At 40.6% G+C, this 22,793-nt stretch overlaps 1 protein-coding gene across 1 annotated transcript in view; it reads left to right on the top strand.

Annotated features, from left to right (window-relative positions):
* The first annotated feature begins 5,451 nt into the window (after window positions 1–5,451).
* MYLK (myosin light chain kinase) overlaps window positions 5,452–22,793 on the top strand; it is a 285,784-nt gene continuing 268,442 nt past the window's right edge. Inside the window, exon 1 of the mRNA XM_045850924.1 lies at window positions 5,452–5,634. The gene's annotated coding sequence lies outside the window, so the exon portion shown is untranslated. The remainder of the gene's footprint in view (window positions 5,635–22,793) is intronic.

Genomic DNA, 22,793 nt, shown 5'->3' with positions numbered 1-22,793 from the left:
GGAAGGGTCTAGGCAAAGAACATGTATCAAGGACCCATGGTAATGGACAACAGGGTGGGTACTGACTGAGGGAGTCTGGGGCAGGTGGTGGTGGGGTAGGGGAGAGCAACTGAGGGAAAATTTGGACAACTGTAACTGTTTTAAAAATTAAATAAAAAATCATTCCAAGGCTTGACCCCAGACCAGATGAATCAATTTCTGGGAGTGGCACCCAGGTATAAGTATTTTTTAAAAGCTTCACAGATGTGTCCAACATGCAACCAACTTTGAGAACCAGCAAGTATTTAGATTTAATCTACCAGTGCTGGTCTAGGTTGATTTAATAAATTCATAAGCTAAGGTGAGGTATTTATTGTTAACACTTGTGAGAAATTAATTAATTGTGACATTTTACCCTCTTGTTTCTTCTCCTTTGGGTTTCCTAACAAGAACCCAGCAATGAAGGGCAACAGGCCAGAGAAGGGATCCAGAGATAGGAAGAAAGTACAGAGGATGTGCATGGACAGATCAAGGCCAGGGCTTGCAGATTCAACTTCCTAGAAAGGCAGTAAAGATAAACAGATACCCCTCCTCACCAAGCAAAGGAATATTTTCTACAACCAGTGTCTTGCTTTGGGGCAATGGGGCTAAATTGCATTATTTCAGAATGTCTACAGGAACAAACAGACCAGGTTCTGTCTGAAGCAGATTTCTTTATCTTGACAATCCAGACATCATGTTCTGGGTTTGTGCATTCGGACCATGGTATTTTTCAGTTTAATTGATTTTAAACTGAATTTAAATATATTAAACTGATTCAGTTTAACATATTTTCTATAACTTTGTGCAAACCCTCTTGATCTCTAATCACTAGCTAGAATTTAGAAGAACTGGTGTGGTCCAGTGCTCATTAACTCTTGGAACTGACCAGCCAGGACTCCATTACAGGACAGGACTCCACATTAAAGAGAAATTTTAGAAGTGAAATAAAATTGACATAATAGTGCAGAATACAAATCAACAAAGAAAAAATTCACTTGAATCTATGTACTAGCAATGAATAATCTGAAAAGGAAATTAAGGAAACAATTCCATTTTTGATAATATAAAAAATGAATAAAGTACTTAAAAATAAATTTACAAGGAGGTACTTAAGAATAAATTTACAAGGAGGTGAAAGACTTGTACACTGAAAGCTATAAAACACTGCTAAGAGAAATTAAAGAAAACCTAAATAAATGGGAAGACGTGTTGTGTTTGTGGACTGGAAGACAATATTAATTAAGACGACAGTACCACCACAATCAATCTACAGATTTTCTGCAATCCCTATCAAAATCTCAATGCCAACTTTTGCAAAAATAGAAAAAAAAATCCCAAGATTGATATGAAATTTCAAGGAACCCCTCCCCCAAATAGCCAAAACAACCTCAAAAAAAAAAAAGAATGAAGTTGGAGGTCTCACACTTCATGATTTTAAAACTTAATACAAAGCTATAGTAACCAAAACTGCATGATACTGGCATAAAGGCAGACATTAAGACCAAATGAATAGAATAGACAGTATAGAAATTAACTCTTACACATGTTGTCGATCAATTTTTGACAAGGGTTCTAATGCCATTCAATGGGGAAAAGAGTCTTTTCAACAAATGGTGCTGGGAAGATGGATATCCACATGCAAAAGAATGAAGTTAGACTCTTACCTTATACCATATACAAAAGTTAACTCAAAATGGACTAAAGACCTAAAAATAAGAGCTAAAACTATAAATACCCTTAGGAGAATACATAGAAAAAAAATCTTCATGGCCTTGGATTTGGCCATAGGAAGTTATTAAGTATAATGAGGAGCATTACATAATGATAAAGGGGTCAATTCTCCAAGAAAATAATAACAATCCTTAACATGTACACACCTAACAACAAAGCAACAAAATACATGAGGCATTAACTGATAGAACTGCAAGGGGAAATAGATGAATCCAGTACAAAAGTTGGAGACTTTATTACCCCTCCCTCAGAAATGGACATATCAGCAGACAGAAAATCAGTAAGGATGGAGTTGTACTCAGACAACCAAAATGACTAGATTAGAGATAAAAGGCACTAATGGTGAGCACTAAATATATATTTACCTATAGACCTAAGATTAAATGAGGGTTAAAGGAGGAAGACTGTAGTATGCAATGGCTATAAAAGCTGACAACTAGTACAGTACAACTATAATAAAATAAAAAATGTATGCAAAACTATTTTCAAGATTCATAATTGTTGGTGGTAGTATTAATATGGTTGTTTTGAGATTGTAAGTTTAATGTGAAATAAAGCAAATAAGTAAATTGGGATATTCTAATTTCATCATCCCCTATACCCCTGAGAATCAGGATTTTCCATGTGGAATTTCTTCAGAGATCTTGATGTTATATAGAAGAGGTTAATTAAAAACCTGTAGTTCTGAAATGGAATTAGAAATATTGATATAAACTCACGAAGCATTCTATCTCTATCTATTGAAAAGCATTCTATCTCTATCTATTTCTATCTATCTCTACAAACAGTTACCAGTCTTGTAGCAATGAAACCCCCTAGTGCCCATATTGTCATCTTGAAATCTCAGCGAAAGAAACTAGAACTTCTTGGGGAAATAGCAGATTCCAGGTCTGAAGCAGCAAATGCACAAGATGAGGCTGGGACATTTTGTCATATTAGGTAGCAAAGGAAGCTACATATTGGCCAAAGATGGGACAATTTGAGCTTTACTGAAGATTAGAATTGTGCAGTAGTAGATTAAACCCATCAAATACATTTAAATCCATGAATTTATAATAATACTGAGAATCTGAATAAGTAATTCCTGAGAAAGACAGAGAACCAATTTATTATCTTGAAAACTGAGTAAATTAAAAGAATAAAGCAAGTGTTTATCCAGATTTCCCTAATAAATTTATTCACAGTAACTAAATACTAGATGAGAGAAACATCTCCTTGTAAACTTATTAAGCTAGTACATAAAAGCAAAATAATAGAATTAAAATATCACTGTTTTGCAACTTCAGTGAATTCATGGACCTAGGAACTAAGCATCAACAGCTGCTAACCTAAAAATGTATGGTAATAGCAGATATCAAGAGGACAGAGCTCATCACAGAGCTCTGGTCTTGCAAAAGTGATCCAAGTTCAGCCTGAGGAAGCCTCTGGATTAGCTGCAAATTTGCGGGAAATGCAGAGGACAGAGGAATATGCTGAACTGCCCCAAGAAAATGCAATGCCCAAAGTAACGGAAACCCCCAGCTCAAAAGGCCCAAGTTCTTTAACAGATAATTGCAACAGAAGACTTGAAGAGCACATCAAGTTTTCAGAAAATGGGTAAGATGCATAAGGGAGATAAACTGGAAAGAAACTAGCACTAGTGATTATACAAAAGACAAACTAATGGTTCCTTTTGGGAGGAAGGCGATGGGAGGCTGCAATTGGAATGGGGCACATAGAAAGACTTCTGGGCTGGCTGGCAGAGTGCTAGTTGTTGACTGGGTGGTGACTGAAAGGATGTTGCCTCATGATAAATTGCCAGTCTATACATTTGTTTTGTGAGTTTTTCAGTACCTGTGTTTTATTTTACAATAAAAAGCATGACAAGTACTCCTTTACTAGGAATAAACAGTTTAAAAAAAGAAAAGAAAAGAAGGAAAGAGTCCAAGTGAGGAGATCAGGAAACCTATGAAATGTTTCATAACAGGTGTGAACTAAATATTAGGCAAGCCAAAATAAAGAGGAGGAAGATGAGGAGGAAGAGGAGGAAGAGGAGGAGCAGGAGGAGAACTTTAAACAGGCTTTGTAGATACACTCTAAACCAATCAGAGGTTCTTAATAGTACACAGGGGGAGATGTCAGAGGAACCTGGAGGTTATAGTTTCAGAGTTGAAAGATGCCTGAAAAAGAAATCTGATGGAGTTTCCTCATTTTACAGATTAGAAAACTAATCTGTAAAAGGTCCAGAGAGTGACTCATGGAAGCTCCACAAAGCTAGTGTCAGAACCAAGTCTAACACCCAGGTTTTCCACTCTGGGACTTTTCCCACCACAGAACAGATTTTGCTTCCTTTGCAGGGGTGTCCAACCTTTTGGTGTCTCTGGGCCACACTGGAAGAAGAGGAGTTGTATTGGGCCATACATTAAATACATTGTAACATGTAATCACAAAAAAAAATCTAATGTTTTAAGTAAATTTATGATTTTGTATTGGGCCACATTCACAGCCATCCTGGGCTGCATGCAGCCTATGGGTTGGACACCCTGCTTTATAGTTTAATCCTTCCTTCCTTCCTTCCTTCCTTCCTTCCTTCCTTCCTTCCTTCCTTCCTTCCTTCCTTCCTTCCTTCCTTCTTTCCTTCCTTCCTTCCTTCCTTCGCCTTCCTTTAAAGTGGCTGAGTCGAATGTTTTATATTTCTCCAGAATATTCCCAAGATGAGATTTCAAAGTGCATCCAAGCTTGGATCTTCTGGGGAGAAAGAAGATATAGTAATGGTTTCTCAGAGCTGGGTCTGGTTAGCTTGATAGCAGAGTGGAAAACCCTGGTCTGAACCTTGGAGATACTGGCTCTAATCTTAGGACATTATCTATGTGCTTTCTAAAGCTTCTCTGGACCTTCTCCCTCTCTGCTTCTTGCCTCACCTTGATCTGGTTGCCTCTCAGCCAAGTAGACTGTGTCACAGCAGTAACAGTTAATAGTAACCATATGTTACACACTGCCATATGTCACATTCCTGTAAGACACTTAGATTTTCCCATTTTAGAGATAAGAAAACTGAGTAATAGAGATCATAAGTAACTAGCCCCAAGTTTTGCAGGTAGAAAGTAAAGGTAGTGTGCCCAACTCCAGAACTCGCATGTTAAGAGAATGTGTTATCCTGCTTACGCAGTTTCGTATTTCTTCTTCATTTACTGAACAAAATTACATGTTAACTTGTTTCTAATCTTGAAAGAGAACGAGTTACGCTTTTCATGATACTTTGTCAAAAACAAAAACAACCCTGAACATTCATTTGGGAGATCTATAAGATTATTCATGTTGTTTGATAGAGCCACATCAAAGAAAAGGTAAATTAATTAAAAAGTTCACAGAGTTTTTCCAGTGTGTGGTCCTCATTTGTCCTGTATCCAGTGGCCATCCAGGTAAAATACAAAAAAAGAAAATGAGAAAACTCTTTGACCACCACTAAGCCAGTGTTCGAGGAGTTGTGGTGATGCGGGGCAAGAGTGAGGTGGATTCCCTTTAAGTGAGGGGGTTCTGCTCTACATTCTGTGCTGGGCACTCCCACGAGGAGCGCGGTGGGTGTGCCGGGAAAGGCCGCTGGTCCATTCCCTGAGCGCTATGCAAATGAAATGCAAATCAGCGCGTGTGAGCCTGGGTCCGCAATTTCAGTCCGGACTTAGAGCTTTGCACTCTGAGTTGCTCCCGCTCTCAGCTGGTCTCCCACTCGCGCGCATTCGCTCAGGATTCTCCCACTTGCTCACTCTCTCACCGGGCTACGCATCCCTGTCCTGCTCGGTCCTGCCTGGGCCACACATCCACAGGTTCCCGGCACCACCTGGTCGACAGCTGGCAGCAGAGCAAGCGCTGAGCCTCGGCTCCCGGGCCGCGTTCCCCTCGCGGGTGAGTGAGCCCGCTCCACGCTTTTGTCCAGGCGCGGCCCTTGGGAGTCACTTCCCGAGGGTGGGGGTCGGGGTAGAGACCCTGCCTCGGAAGCCAGCCACTGACTCCCCTGTTGGAGAGAGGTTCCTGCGTGTGGCGTGTGGCGTGGGGAGGACATGGGGAAGGGGGCACGTAAAGGGACAGCCCCCCCCACCCCCGGACTCCAGGCAGCCTGGGTTTTCTTTAGGGAGGTGAGGTGCTTGGGGACAGTGATGCTGTTGTCTCTATTAGCGTCATCCGAAGGTTTTGCGTTTGATTTGAGGGTTCAAATGGCCGCTAGCCCCCAAGAAAGAGGAGGTGGCTCTTCTTCCAGTTCCCCAGCCCCTAGCAGGAGGACTCCCTGATGGCAGCTGTGGGGTCGGGGTGAAATATTAAGGTTCTTCAGGCTCAAATGTGAGATCGGGACCGCAGGGCAGTGAAGGCAGCTTCAGGGTCCCAGGGAAAACTGGGGCATTGGGCGTTGCGGTCCTGCTCCCACTCCAAGCTCCCCACTTAAACTTCTCTCCCGCTCTGCCTCCTTTGCTGCAACTGGGGTTCCATGGTTGAAGGACCCTTGTTTGCAGATGATTGAGGTTGGAAAGCTTTGAATAAACTAAGTCCCAGATGTTAACTGTCAGTGGTCGAGGTAGAACTCCCTGGAACTTGTGCCACTATCATCCTTCAACAGCCAAAAGACTGAATTTAGGAGTGGTATGGTAGACGCAAAGATGGGCTGGTGGGGAGAGGTCTCCAGGATGTTGTTGTTGTTATTGTTGCGGTGTGCACCCTGTACATCATAACCTAAAGGAGCAAGCCCTGCCCCTTTTGGGCCTAGAGTGGGTAAAAGTAGCTATTGCCATTCAAAAGCTGGATGGACGTGGGGACAGCTGATGGAAGCTGGGTAGTGGGCATAGTGCCAGGCCACTGATTTTCACCATCGCTCCTCTCCCCAAGTTCAAAGAGCAGGGTGTGTGCAGTGCCCTGTTCTCCCCAGCCTTAGGGAACATGCTGTAGAGCTGCATCCCCTTCCAAGTGGGGCTGTAGGTTCTTCCCTGCCTTAATGCAGTTCTTTTGGTCAAAATGCACGGCTGTCAATAAATTACTTCCAAGCTGGAAGCTTGAGAAGATCATTTGGGGAACCTCCCACATTTCAAAGCATTATCTATCCACAATGCAAGTCTCTGGGGGAAGGATAGGTGATTCTGGTAACCTTATTGTGGTCCTAGAAAGCATTTCAGGTTCTAGGAAAACAGTTTTTGTTTTTCTCACTTTCTTTCTCCTCCCCACCCCCTTCTTTTTTTCCTCTTAAATTCTTGACCTTTCCTTGTTTTCTATGATCCTGTCTTCATCTCTTTCCCTGCCTTGCAGACTGCAGGGACTGCAGAAGGTGGTGCCGCTGGCCCCACAGTGCCCTAGGCCATCATGGAATGTTGTCTCCAGGTGCCCAGAATGGGGTTGGCCCTTTGTTTCTCACCCTCAGTGGGCCAACAGCCTTGAGCCAGAGTAGTAAGGTAGGAGCCTGGGGAGTTGGCCCTCGGTGGGGAGTGGCTGGATGCTGGGTGCTAGATTAGGCAGTGGGTACTCTGGGGCTTATGTAAGAACCTTTTCACCAGGATGTGCATGTCTTCCTCCTCATTGATTGAGCATACAAAAGGATGCTGGTCCTCACACAGCACTAGGCATGAGTTTGGAGAACAACCTACAGTGGTGAAGGATTAATGTGTTTGGTTTCTTATGTGCAGTAACTGTCAAGCTGCAGTCTTGGAGTCATTTTTCTTTGTGTGAGGTTTACTGACCTCACATCAGGAGACTGTTTCTCCAGGGGCCAGATATTGGGGGATATGTACAGAGAAGACATGTCCCCCAATTGGTAGGTCAGATGGAGTGACCTTAGGCAGATGCAGTCACTTCAGTACAGGGTGAGGGGCCTGATTGGCAGTTGCAGGGGAATCTGCTGGGAAGGATCATCAGAAAGGAAGCTGGCCCCAGGTGGTGCTGAGGGGAGGGGGGCCCATGTGGTGCAAAAGGTGAGGGATGGGTCTTCATTCTGGCTGGGGAGGTCTTCTCTAGCCTCAGAGGAATAGATTGTGAATACTCTGGAGTCACCATGTACTCAGTGTCTACAACAATGACCCCTTGCTTTTTCCCCCCAAATATGAATCTAGCATCTGTGAAACAGATCTAGTTGATTTATTGGCTCTTTGCCTGGTAAGAGTCGGGAGATGGCAATTTGAGAATGTAGCCCAGACTGAGGTTTGGGGTTCATGGGAGACCCCATGAACATGTGGAGTTGTATTTTCTATCTTTCTAAGAACAATTCTTGGTATTCTAGAAATACACACCAAGGCCACTTGAAAGCCTAAAGTGCACTTCCTCCAATTCAAACCAACACACACTGATTGCAAATTGTTCGTTCTTAAAAGTTTCTTGTCCTATCCTTTTTGTAAGTGGAATAGCATTCAGAAAACAACCATTAGAAAGTAATCTTTTCCAACAGAAGACATTGTCCACTCCCAGTTTGACCATTGAGTCATTTTCCTCTGACCAAAAGAAGGTACACCCAGAGGACCTGAGGTAAGACCATTTGCATGGAAAATGCACAAGTAGACATGGGTGGCAGGTGGGCTCATAATCAAGGAACCATCCAGCCAGTAATCCAGAGTGAGGACATGGCAGATGCCTCTGGAATAGGCTCCATTCCATGTGACTTCTGCCCCATTCTTTCACTTGTCTACCTCCCTGCCCCACAAACACAGAAAGGCTGATGTGCTGGGCTGAGCTCCGCTGCATGACCTCCACTGACCTCTCCCACCTGTGCCATTCCACAGATGAATTTTCTGTCTCTTTGCTGAGTTTTGGCTTCATGCTTTTGTTTGTTTTGAGCCAATATGTTGAACAAATAAATGTAGCTTTCCTTATAATCTTAAGGTGAGTGGACCTTGGTGTTTGCCACTATCAGCCAACAGATGCATCCCTCCTGTCTTGTTGTATGCACCTGGTATGCCAGGGCTGTGGCTGATGTTGAATGGACAGTGACAGCCTTCCCAGCGGGACTGGGGTGGGAGGAGAGCCAGTAAGAATTGCCCTCTGTTTACTGCTGGTGGGTTGGGAGTGAGGCTGAATTTCCACATGGTCACACCACCTTATTTTCATTGCCATCCTGCTCACTGTCCCTTGGTGTCTGAGGGTAAATGCTCACAATAGGCACCCCAGTAGGAAGCTGTGGGAATTTTAGTGTAGATCCGGCTTCTCAAATTTCCCATTGTTCCCATCCCACCACTGTCGGTACTTCTGTCCCCCTTTCTCTTCTCCCCTTTTTTCTTGGCTCCTGAGTGCAGAGCCCTCTGGGGACAAAAGAAATGGGATGAGGAGAGGATTTTCTTTTCTTTCATATCTACTTCTTGATTCCCCGCTCCTCTCCCCTACTCACCCTGGGCCCCCCAGATCTGATGCTAATTTGTTAATGTAGAACCTGAGTGATTTCTCAATTTCAAAGTTGAAAATACTGTTTATCTTTTTTGTTTTCAGAGATTGAGATTTCTAGTAAGAGTAGCTCTCCTTCAGATTTATGGCAAGAGGAAGCAGCACAAGGGGAGAATGTGATCTTAGGTGTTAAACTTGGTTGCAGAGACATCTCATTCGCTGACTAGCTGGATGTTCATGGACATTGTATTTAACCTTGGTAGATGACTTCAGTTTCCTCATCTGATAATGAGGATGGTTATAAAAATTAAATGAATATGTGACTATAAAGAGGCACAAAAGAAGGAATAGCTATTACCCTACATACCAAGTATTATTCTCTATGACTGTGGAATGACCTATATATAGATCAGCCAACAAACATTAATTATGGACCTATTCTCCATCTAGCCCTGTGGAAGATTATGAAACAAAGGCAATAAGCTCAAGAGACTTTGGGTTTTTGTGGGGAAACAGCTAACCGATATGCAATAATTAGAAAACAGGGACCGGTTCTGTGGTACAGACTCAATTAGGGAACTTTTGGTTGACAAGAAATTCACAGGCTGGAGTGATCAGGAAAGGCCTCCAAGGTGAGGAGGTGGGAGGTGGTCATGAGCAAAAGGGAGGGCAGGCATTGGCCAGGAGACAGGAAGGCTGGAACTCTCTGCTCCAGTGTTCAGAGCTCTCAGCTCCTTCTTTGTTGGAACCTAGTGCCACAACTTTGACCCTGTGGGGAGCTGTCAACCATGCAGACCTGCTTGTCCTGAGATTTATTTTGGGGGTGGTTTTCAGTCCAGGCTTGTTTTTCCTCTGCTGCCCAGGATATTCCTGGAAAAATTTTAGTTTAATTGTATACTGGATCAAAAATTATAAGAAGCAAATCTACAGCCAGAGTGAAAGCCCAGCCCCATGGAAGTTTTAGGTTTCTAGGGCTTTGTGTTCTTTCCTTATGCTTCATTTATTGTAACTCATTTCCTGGTTCTGAAATGGCTGGCGTTAGGGCTGCAGGAGACCAGTCCACCTGACACCTCCATTATACTGAGGTGGAAACCCTGGCCCAAGAGGCCCAATGGTTGGGGCTGGGGGCAAAACTGGAATCAGCCAGGATCTTATCACCCACCCTGGTGGAGGATGGTCATGGGAATGGGAAAGCCTGACCTAGGCCAGAGGAATGGATGCTAATTGGTTCCATCACATGCTCTACCTGGTTCTCCAGAGTCCTTGAAGTTTCTTCTCTTTAGTCTGGGGGTCTCTGGGGAGCAGAGGTGAATGTTACTTTATCTGGCCTGACTCTGTGATTACTGCCATCTGTTTGCCTGCAGGTGCCTTGTATCTGTCCACATAAACACTATGTACCCTGCAGTCCTAGCCCCTATCCCACCTAAGATTCAGACTCAATACCTGTTTCTGACACTATATTCTTGGTCTGCCTTGACTCTGAAATGCACCATCCATCACAGGAATTTTTACCCTTATGAACACTTCAAGGCTCTGGCCATCTCCACAGACTCTGGCAGGAGTGCCCTTCTCCTTTTCTAGGGCTACACTAGATGGAGTGTTCTCCAAGGCTGTGTGAAAATCCAGGAAGAGGCCACCATTTGGAGTCAGCTCCAGTGCTGTCCAGGTCTCTGTGTGCATCTGTAAATGCAGAGAGGAACCCCTTCTTTGCTTACATGAGGGGGCTGTGGGCAGATGAACAAGTGCTCAGTTACCTTTTCTCATGATGTAGTTGTAAGGCTTGGTGTCCCACTAGGCTATGAGCTCCTGAGGGCAAAGGCCATGGTTCATCTTTGTGTCCTTACACTTACCTCAGTGCCTTATACACCACAGGTACTTGGACATCTGGGTTGAAGTACTGGCTAATGAGGTGAATGAAAGTGTTCAATAAAAGATTCTAAAGGATTTGCCCTCTGCTGGTACTTTCACTCATCTTTCTCACTTCTCCAATTTCCTCTTTATGCTTAGGTATAGCCATTCTATTTTTTCTCCTGAACTTTATGTATTTTTCCTTCTAAGTACTAAGCCTGTTCATAGATTATGACTAAAGTGGATCTATTCCTTCCTTTCCCTGTTCTCCAAGTTAAGTTGCCATTCAATATTTTTGTGTTAGTGATCATTTTTATAATCACTTGGTTGCCAACCTTGTAGAAATCAGTACATTAATGAGGAGGCAACAGGTTGTTTCAGAGTTACCTGGAGGAACACAGCCCTTAGCTGGTAAATTGCCTCTTGTTACTACCAAAAGCATTTGTCTTCACAGTGGAGCCTCATGGTAGGCATGGTACAGTTAATGCAATGGCTGCTGATTTTACCCTTTCATGTTTTAACCAGTAGTTTTTCAGGGAGTTCTAGGCCTTCTGTAGTGATTGGGCAGCCGCCTAGAGCACCAGCTGGTGGTTGATGACCACAGGGGCTCAGCCACTCCTCCTGTGGATGGTGTGGTTATCCCAGTCAGAGAAAACCTTGGTTTTACTTTCATATTGCTATTGCTCCTACCAGACCTTCACTGGTTCACACTTGGACTATTAACTATGGCTTCTCTGTGCCACAAACACATTTTACACTTGAGTGCTTTGTTAATCTTAAAACAAAGTCTAACAGTGTCACTCCATCTTCAGAGGCCTTTAGTGGCTCCCAGATTCTCATAAGGCAACTTTAACCCAAAGTTCAAGGGCCTCCATAATTTGACCTCCAAACCAACAAGGCTTGTTAACTTGTCCCTGAACCCAACTTACACTTGTTCTATGAGTTTATCCTTGTTCCATGAGTTTGTCCTTTCCTGGAATATTCTTCACTTGCCTCTTTGACTGACAGTCCTATATTTATTCATGGAATGAATTATGTTCCTAATACCTGTCAGGCACCACTCTCTAAATGGGGGCTGTCTCTAATCTCTTCAAGTTCTCTTCCTTATTTGAATGTCTGTAGCAATTAGTACCTGTAAAATTCTTTTGAATGTGGTAAGTCATATATTATTATTGAATGTTTATATCTTTCATTTCATTTTTTTCATGCTAAAATTTTACACCTACAACCACATTGAAAAAAACTTCATAGGAAGGACATGCCTAATGCCTCTATTTCCTCATAGCAGTGGTTCCAGAGCTGGATAATAAAAAAATCCTTTTGGGAGCCTCATTTATGAATAAGCCACACCTCCCTAGTCTCCAGCCAGCACCTGGGTGGGCTCAGGGAATTTCTGTTTTTACAAAGCTCCCCAGGTATTTCCAATGTCAGACAAATTTGGGAATCAGTCTTGGTTGCTTTTTCACTTTGTAATTATTTCTTTGATTCATGTACTAGGAAGGATTATTCAAAATGAAGAGAAACCATCTCAGGCTAGCTGAAGAGAAAAAAAATTAGGAGATGATATTCAGCATTTTCTTGATTCCAAGTTGCCATAGACTTTAAGATTCATATCATTTTATTGTTTCTCAAGGAAAAAGCACTTCTTTTAATTTACACAACTTTAGAAAATATCTAAATTATAATTTTATTCACAAAATTGTGTTCCACTTTCTTCATTATTATCAGAATCAAAATATTAAGATCCTTCTGAATGGTGGTTGTCTGTCAGAGTTACACATGATTTCAAGATGAAATGCTGTTTTTCATAATCTGTATTCATGATTTTAAAAAAAGATTTTATTTATTTATTTTTAGAGAAAGAGGGGAAGGGAGGGAGAATGAGAAGAAGAGAAACATCAATGTGCTAGAGGTACATCAAACATCTATCAGTTGCCTCTTGCGTGCCCACAGCTGGGGACCTGCCCCAAAACCCAGACATGTGTCCTGACTGGGTATCAGCCGGTGACCTTTCACCTTGTGGGATGACATCCAGCCAACTAAGCCACACCAGTCAAGGCTGTGTTCATGATTTTTTAATTCCTTGAATTCATCCTTGAATCCATGGGATAAATATTTGATCATGACATGTAGTTTTAAAAAATACCCTGTTAGCTTTGCTTTTCTAATATTTTATTATATTTTTTATTAATCATCACAAGTGAGGTTGAACTATTAATTATCTCTGCTTTCTTTGCCAGTTTTGTACGTGCCCATGATTTTGATTGCCACATTTAGAGTCTTTAGGATTGACAGAATAATTCAGAGGAATGATAAAGTATACCATGATTTTATCTACATTATTTTTAGGCTAAACTTAAGAGTTCTTTTTTTCCCCTATAAGTAAATATTGTAATATTGCTGAAAGTTAAATATCTTCTCCTGAAAGTTAACTGAAGGCTTTGAAAAAACTATTGTTCAGTAACCAATGATCATCTGTTGCACATGAATCAATCACACCAACTTTTACTAGCATGAAGAGTTTGTACTTTATTCTGATAAATTTGGCAGTTTCTACACTATCCCTTGATTCCATTGCTTGTTAAATGGCAGGCATTGTTTTAGGTACACAATAAGTTTTCTTTTCAATGCTGCATTATAATGGAGTTTTTTGGAAGACGTTTTTCTTTCTCATTTTTTAAAAAAAATTGGGGTATAATTGACATACAAAAAATTCCCCATTTTTGTATGTAGTTCTGAGTTTTGACAATCATATATAGTCATGCAAGCACCTCCACAATCAAGATACAGACCAGTTCCATCACCCACCAAAATTGTCTTGTACACTTATGTAGTTAACTCTTCACCAATTGAAGACCCAGGGAACCACCCTGTGATTCTGCCTCTGCAGTATGCTGTGTAAATGGAGGGTTATACAGCCTTCTTTCATTTAGCACAGTGTTCTTGAGATTCATCCATGTAATTGGGTGTATCAGTAGGTTGTTCCCTTCTGTTGCTGAATATTATTTCACTATGTGGAAGTACCACAATGGGTTTATTCACCAACTGAAGGACATGTGGGTTGTTTCCAGTTTGGGGTGATACTAAATAACTGAGTATAAATATTTAGTGTACAGGTTTTTATGTGAACATGTATTTTCAAATGACATGTTTTCAAATATTTTCACTTGGGTAAAATACCTAGGAGTGGGATTGCTGGGTATTATGGTAAGTGTATTATAATAAAATACCAAACCAAAGTAGCTGTACCATTCATTATGCATTCTCACTAAGCAATGCATGAGGATTATAGTTTTCACATCCATGTTGGCATTTACTACTTACTAGATTTTAAAATTTTAGATATTCTAATAGGTATAGTTTTGTCATTGTCATTTTAATTTGCATTTCAATAGTGACTAATGATGCTGAGCATCTTTGTTATTTGCAATCTGTGTGTTGTCTTTGGTGAAGTATTTAAGTCTTTTGTTTCAGTTTTATTGATACTAATGATTGGGATTTGAGATATAATTCTTTTTATATTTTGGACATGAGTCCTTTATTGGGTACAGAATATTTGCCAACAAAATATTTGAAATATTTTGTTGGCAAATATTTTCTCATTTTCTACTTCTTGTCTTTTCATGCTCTTAAAATGTTTATTACTGCAGAGAAATTTTCAATTTTAATGAAGTGCTGTTTATCAAATTTTAAAAATGTATTCTTTTGATTTTGTATTTAAGAAATATTTACTTAAAATGAGGTCATTAAGTTTTGGTCCAATACTTTCTTCACAATATTTTATAGTTTTACGGTTTATATTTATATCTGATCCATTTTGAGTTACTCTTTTTGTATGTAGTACTAGGTATACATAGAGGTTCTTTTTTGCATATTCTTCTATTGAATTGCTTTTGTATCTTTGCTGAAAATCAATTAAGTGTGTATATGTGGGCCTATTTCTGGATATTTTGTTCCATTAGTATGTGTTTGTCCTTTCAGAAATACCACACTATCTTGATTATTATAACTTTTAAAATTGATTTGAGAGAAAGAGAGAGAGAGAAACATCAATTTGTTATTTATGCATTCTTTGGTTGATTCTTATCATGTATCTTGACTGGGGGTGAGACCTACAACCTTGGTGTATTGGAATGACTCTCTAACCAACTGAGCTACCCATCCAGGGTTGATTTTTATAACTTCATCATAAGTTTCAAAATCAGTTGGCATGAGTCCTTCAATTTAGTTCTTCCTTTTCAAAATTGTTTCGGTTATTCTAGATCTTTGCCTTTTATATATATTTAAGAATTGTCTTACTGATTTCTCTGTAAAATCCTCCTGGAAGTTTAATTGGTACTGTATTGAATCTATAGGTCCATTTGGGGAGAATTGACATCTTAACAATACTGGGCTTTCTAATACATAATAAGCTATACCTGCCCACTTACTTAGGTCTTCTTTGATTTCCTCTTCTAAGTTTTATGGTTTTTAACATATTAATACCAAACATATTTTGCTAGACTTAATAGCTATGTATTTCATATTTTTGGTGCAGTTGTAAATGGTGCTATTATTCAAATTCTGTTTATCATTCAATTAATCATGCATCGCTTGTATGTGTGAATACAATTTATTTGTTATTTAATGAATCTTCAAAAATGTTATATCAGAGAATAAAGTAAAGCAAAATACAGAATTTGGAAATTAATATAATTTAGTATATAATATACAAAATAGTATATAATTATTGGTAGTTAACCAACAAATAAAAAGATATAATTTTTAAAATTTAGGAGGCTGGGCTATAGAACCCATTTTCAGCCTTCATCTGCCTCTTAACTATTTCCCTGCACTTTTCTTTTTTTAATGATTGATTCTTATATATTGTTCTCATATATTGTGAGCTTCCTAAACTCACTGGTTATGGCAACTTCTCTGTGGTTTCTTTGGCATTTTCTAAGTCAGTAATCATGTCATCTGTGAATAAAGACATTTTTGCTTTCTATCCAGTTTGTTTGATTTTTATATTTCTTGCCTTATTGTGCTGGTTAGGATCTTCAGTATGATGTTAAATAGCAGTGGTGAAAATAGACATCATTGCTTTATTTTTAATCTTAAGAGGCAAGTATTCAGTCTCATACTATTATAATTGATGTTAGCTGTAAGGTTTTTGTAATTGTCCTTTATCATTTTGGAGAAATTCCTTCTACCCCTGGTTTGATGAGATTTTTTAAATCATGAATGGATAATGATTTTTTTCAAGTGTTTTTTTTCTTGATATGTTGATATGATCATATTTTTTTCTTCTGTCTATGAGTTGGAAAACTTCTTTAAAATCTTCACCTGAGGATATGTTTATTGATTTTAGAGAGGGAAAAAGGGGGAGAGAGAGAGAGAAACATCAACCAGTTGCCTCCTGTATATGCCATGACCAAGAATTGGACCTGCAACCTAGGCATGTACCCTGACTGGGCATCAAACCTGCAACCTGGTGTACAGGATGATGCTCCAACCAACTAAGCCACCTGGCCAAGGTGGTAAACTTTTTCTTAAAGATTAAGTTTCTTAGTCTGTTCAGGCCACTATAATAAAATACCATAGACTGGGTACCTTATAAATAACAGAAATTTATTGATCCAGTTCTGAAGGTTGGGACATCCAAGATCAAGGCACTAACATACGTGCAGTTTGGTGAGAGCCCTATTCCTGGGGTAGAAGGGGTAGAAGGAATTTCTCCAAAATGATAAAGCCCTATTATATATATTTAATATATATAAAAATATATAAATATATAAATATATATTTATATATTTAATATATGTCAAATAAATATATATTTATTATATAATTATTTATTATAATATATATTTGATATATTAAATATAAACATATTTATATATTTAATATATTTATTAAATATATATTTAATAAATATATAAAATAATAAATTATGCAGATTATCTGTTTCTTTTTGATTTTTGATAGTTTGTGTTTTTTGGGTAATTGGTCTATTTCATCTAACATGTGGAATTAATGGGCAAATATTGTTTACAATTTTTACTTACTAACTTTTAACTGTCTTTAGGGATTGCAGTGATGTCTCCTTTTTTATTCCTGATAGATAGTTTGCATCTTTTTTGTTCTCTGTCAGTCTAGAGGTTTGTCAATTTCATTAATCTTTTCAAAGGAACAGCTTTTGGTTTAATTGATTTTTCTCTGTTATTTTTCTGTTTTCAATTTCATTGGTTTATTAATTTTTATTTGTTAGTTTTCTTCTGCTTGTTTGGTTTATTTGCTCTTCCTTTGCCTTGTTTGCTGAAGTAGAACCTTAGATAATTGATTCAAGACCTCCTTTTCTGGGACATTTGGACTGGGAAGGGGAACATAGAGATATAGAACCAGTAACTGCCAAGCATTTATTATGAAAGCTCTAGTAATAACTATGACAGATTATTCCAGAGATCCCTGGGGAATGGGACTAGTGGGAAGGAGGAGCAGAAATCATACTTCGGACTGCTTTTCTCATGGAAGGCAGTGGCCTGGTTTCCAGCCGTGGTAGTCTGGTACCCTAATGCTCATCTGTCTCCCAGTCTGGAATGCAGAGCAGAGAGCAGAGGGAGTTGGAGTTGCTGCAGTGTTGTGGGTGATAGTGCTCTCTCCTAATAGTCAGAGCAAGGGTGGGCAAATTTCTTTCTGAAAAGAGCCATAGTAAATTATTTTCAACTTTTCAGGCTATACCATTTCTGTTAAAAGTATTCAACTCTGACATCGTAGCATGAAGGTATGATATGTAAATAAATGGGCATGGCTATGTTTCAATAAAATTTTATTTACAAAATACACAATGGCCTGGATTTGGACATAGTTTGGCCACCCCTGCTTTAGTCTGCTAATTTGGTGACTTACATTGATTGGTTTTCAAATGTTGAAACAGCCTTGCAGTCCCTTTATAAACTCCACTTAGTTTTAGAGCATCTGTTCTGTACCTGGCACTGTCTTTGATTCCTACCTTGTGTTGTGTCACTGAGCCATGTGCTTCTCAGGAGCAGGACCACAACAGTACCACCTCTTAGGTCCAAGCAAGCATGTAGTCGATGGCTTGGCAGCATTTGTACTGGATGGAAACAACTGTGTGTGTCCATAGTGCCTCTGCTGAATTCCCCTTATGGTCCCCTCAGGGGCCCAGAGGAAGTGGGGGTTGTGTGGAAAAGTTGGGCCCAAGTGCTGTCAACTACAGGCACAGGCTGACCTCTCATTTTGGAGACCATTTTGGAAACATGACTTAAGTTTTGCCTGTGGGGCACTGCTTTCTAATTACTCTCTCCTTTTCCTGAGGGTTGTGGTTAGCACAGTGACTGCCAGACCCAGGAACTCAGGCATCTAGATGCCAGCCCAGTGCTAGTGTTCTGCAAGAGCTTGACTGACGCCTTTCCAGGGTCATGGTCTGCTTTTACAGAGGGGTGTGCCTCTGTGTGGAAGAGGTGCAGCAGGAGGGGCCAGCCCAGCTGGCTCCTGAATATGAGCACTATTTAAAAAAATTTTTTAGTTTTATTTTTTAATCCTCACCCAAGGACATATTTTCATTGCTTTTGAGAGAGAGGGGAAGGGAGAGAGAGAAACAGAGATGCTTCAGAGATGAGAGATAAACATGGATTTGTTGCCTCTCAAACACCTGGGCTGGGGACCAAATCCACAACCTAGGTATGTGCCCTGACTGGGAATTGAACCCACAACCTTTGGGTTATGGGATGATGCTCCAACCAACTGAGCCAACCAGCCAGGGCAGAAGCATTCTTGACCTTCATGTCTGTGGTCAGCTATGTGTTGTCCACATAGTGCTTTGGCGACAAGGTATGCTAGACAGATTTTATACAGCTAGATTGCAGAGTCTGTCTCAGCAACTTTTGCTTATTGATTGGGAGAGGAGGATGTGTAGTTGATGAGAAGGGTCTAGGCTTTGCAGCTAACAGAACTGGATTTGAATCCTGGCTCAACAACTGATTATACCAGCGACCCTGGGAAATTATTCAACTACTCTGAACTCATTTCTAAAATGGAGATGTGTACAACATCCCAGCATGTGAGAGTTACATTAACCCTACACTCTCTCTCCTGACAGAGAAAAGGAGAAGAGACTTTGAAAGATATAAAGCAGGGAGTAGTGGGTAAGTCTACAGAGAAATGCAACAAATAGCAAACATGATGGGAAAAATCCATTAGAAGGCTAGTGTGTAGAGAAGCAGCATTGGTCACTTCTCCCTCCTCAGATACTTCTGAACTGAGGGGTAGGCAGAGACTCAGTCTGAGTCTCTGATTTTGCTTTGGAGCAAGGAGGGGCTGACCAATTGGTTTGGGTGATGCCTTGGATTCTTTGGCCCTTTTGTCTTTTGTTATTCAGCCTTCTTCACTGGGATGAAAATGGGGTCCTGGGGTGGTGCCAGACCCTGGTTAGTGGAAGTAATTGTATAATTGCTTGGGATTTGATGGTGCCCAGTCCCTAGGACCTGGTGACAATAGTGGTCCTCCTTTATATGTTTATAGGCCCTGACTGCTGGCAGAATATGTGTACACAATCCTTACAACCACCCAGTGTGGGAAGGGTGAGGAGGGTCCCCTCCACATGCCATCAGAATTCCCCAACTTTTTGTGTGCCCTGGGGTCTCTGCTTTCCTCTTGCTGTGGTTTGAAACCTGAGTACAGCTTTTAGGGGATGAAGCCTCTGCCTTTCTTGCCAAGTCAGTGAGTTAAGGAAAGTGCTGCTTTCAGCCCCACCCTACACACCCTCTGAAGATACCAAACCAGGTGTTACTAGAGAACTCACAACACTTGTTGAGGATCAAGAATTAGATACAATTTTAATTTTGTCACCCTGAGACAAAATTATGGTACCTTAAAACATCAGTAAATGAGTGGATCAAAAAACTGTGGTACATTTACACAATGTGGAGTACTACACAGCAGAAAGAAAGAAGGAGTTCCTACCCTTTGTCACAGCATGGATGGAAGTGGAGACCATTATGCTAAATGAAATAAGCCAGTTGGAGAAAGACAAATACCCTGTGATCTCACCTGTAAGAGGAACCTAATCAACAAAACAAACAAATGAGCCAAATAGAACCAGGGGCATGGAAACAAGGAACAGACTGAGGGTGACCAGAGGGTGTGGGGGAGGGGGAGAAGGGTGGAAAGAAGGGGAGGGGACGAGGCAAGGAACATGTATGGATGACCCATGGACATGGACAACAGGATGAGGATTGACTGTGGGGGTGCAGGGGAGAGTGGGTGGGTCAAGGGAGAGCAACAGGGGAAAATTGAGACAACTCTAATAGGACAACAATAAAAAATAAACAACATTATAACACAGATCTGCCTGTAACACTCCTGGTTACAAAACAATCTTAATACTCTACTACATAAAAAAAAATTCTAGCTGTTCAACTTGGCATGTAAAATAGACTACAGTCAGAATCCTGTGACATAAAATATTCAGTCATCAAGAAGTGGCTGTACTTTTCATTTAATTAATTCTTTATACCTTACTTAATATTTTCACACATTTTGCATTTAATCTTTGTCAGTCTTTTTTAAAATTTTTATTTATTTTCTTTCTTTTTTAAATATATTTTATTGATTATGCTATTACAGTTGTCCCATTTCCCCCCTTCACTCCCCTCCACTCTGTACACCCTCTCCCACCCACTTCCCCCCTTTAGTTCATGTCCATGTGTCATACTTATAAGTTCTTTAGCTTCTACATTTCTCATACTATTCTTACCCTCCCCCTGTCTATTTTCTACCTACAATCTATGCTACTTATTCTCCATACCTTTTCCCCCTCTCTCCTCCTCCCACTCCCCTGTTGCTAACCCTCCTTATGATCTCCATTTCCATGGTTCTGTTCCTGTTCTAGTTCTTTGCTTAGTTTCTCTTGGTTTTGCTTTAGGTGTGGTTGTTAATAATTGTGAGTTTGCTGTCCTTTTACTATATATGTTTTTTACCTGCTTTTTCTTAGATAAGTCCCTTTAACATTTCATAAAATAAGGGCTTGATGATGATGAACTCCTTTAACTTGACCTTATCTGAGAAGCACTTTGATCTGCCCTTCCATTCTAAATGAAAGCTTTGCTGGATAGAGTAATCTGGGATATAGGTCCTTGTCTTTCATGACTTGTAATACTTCTTTCCAGTCCCTTCTTGCCTGTAAGGTCTCTTTTGAGAAATCAGCTGACAGTCTGATGGGAAGTCCTTTGTAGGTGACTGTCCCCTTATCTCTTGCTGCTTCTAGGATTCTCTCCTTCATTTTTATCTTGGCTAATGTAATTATGATGTGCCTTGGTGTGTTTCTTCTTGGGTCCAACTTCTTTGGGACTCTCTTAGCTTCCTGAACTTCCTGGAAGTCTATTTCCTTTTCCAGAATGGGGAAGTTCTCCTTTATTATTTGTTCAGATACGTTTTCAATATGTTGCTCTACCTCTTCCCCTTCTGGTACCCCTATAATTCGGATGTTGGAATGTTTAAAGATGTCCTGGGGATTCCTAAGCTTCTCCTCATTTTTTTTGAATTCTTATTTCTCCATTCTTTCCTGTTTGGTTGTTTCTTTCTTCCTTCTGGTCCACTCTATTGTTTTGAGTCCCAGTTTCCTTCCCATCACTATTGGTTCCCTGTGCATTTTCCTTCATTTCTTTTATGGTAACCTGCATTTGTTCATCTAATTTGCGACCAAAATCAACCAATTCTGTGAGCTTCCTGATCACCAGCGTTTTGAACTGTGCATCTGATAGGTTAGTTATCTCTTGGTCGCTCAAAAGGATGAGTTCTGGAGCACTGATTTGTTCTTCTGTTTGAGCCATCTCTCTCTCTCTCTCTCTTTTTTTTTAATCTGGTCACTCCTGTTATGGTGAGGGGCGGAGCCTTAGGTGTTCCCTAGGGCTGGACTCCCCAGTCGCTAGATTGTGACGTGGTATGTGAGGGCGGGGTCGAGAGGGGACAATGGTAGTAGCTCCGTTCTCTGAGGGACCTCAGTCCCTTCCCTGGGATCCTGGGTTGTGCGCTCTGCACGCCCCAGATGCTTTATGTGCCCCCGGTTGCCTTATGTGCCCAACTCTCCCTGCTCTCTGCACTGCGACCCACGCCACGACCTGCGCCCAGCTGCTTGTCTCTGCCCCTCCTACCGGTCTGGATGAACGGGTCTATTTCAACTTCTTGGCTGTCCGACTTCCATTCAGATAAATTTTCTGTCAGTTCTGGGTGTTATTCTGCCTCTAAATTTTTGTTGTCCCTATCTTGGTTGTGTGTGGAGGTATGATGTGTCCACCTATGCCTCCATCTTGGCTGGAAGTAATCTTTGTCAGTCTTACGATGTTGTTCTTGTTCTCATTTTATAGTTGATGGCCTAAAGCTTAGGGAAGTTAAGAAGAACCTGCCCAGTTTGACATGGCCACAGTAGAGTCGCTACTCTAAGCAGACGGCATAAAGTAGAGGTCACTTGCCTTTTCCTTTGTGACCCTGAGCTGGTTTTCTTTATCTCTAAAACCAGAATAATGCAGTGACACCATTGGTTTTTGTGAGGGTTAAACAGGGCAATCCAAACAAAGCACTTGGTGTAGTGCCTGCCATATAGTAAGGGCTCAGGAAATGTTAGGTATTATTATGATGCTCTTTTTAACGGTTCCATAATTAATGTTTCCAGTTTTTATACCACTATTATGAGTAACACTGCTATATTATCTTTGTCCAAATGGTTTATTTTTTCTGTTGTGTCATTTCCTTGAATTATATTCTAAGACCAGCACTACCGGGTCAAAAAGTATGATCCTCTTTTTTGCTCTTGTTCAGTATTGCCAAATAGCCTTTCAGTGTCATGATTCCCATTTAACATGCTTCTACTG

The sequence above is a fragment of the Phyllostomus hastatus genome, unplaced genomic scaffold, assembly GCF_019186645.2.
Source record: "Phyllostomus hastatus isolate PE091 unplaced genomic scaffold, TTU_PhHast_1.1 phas_contig_86, whole genome shotgun sequence".
NCBI classification, from domain to species: domain Eukaryota; kingdom Metazoa; phylum Chordata; class Mammalia; order Chiroptera; family Phyllostomidae; genus Phyllostomus; species Phyllostomus hastatus.
The sequence above is the reverse complement of the archived record's forward strand: the minus strand, read 5'-3'. Positions and strand labels throughout refer to the sequence as shown.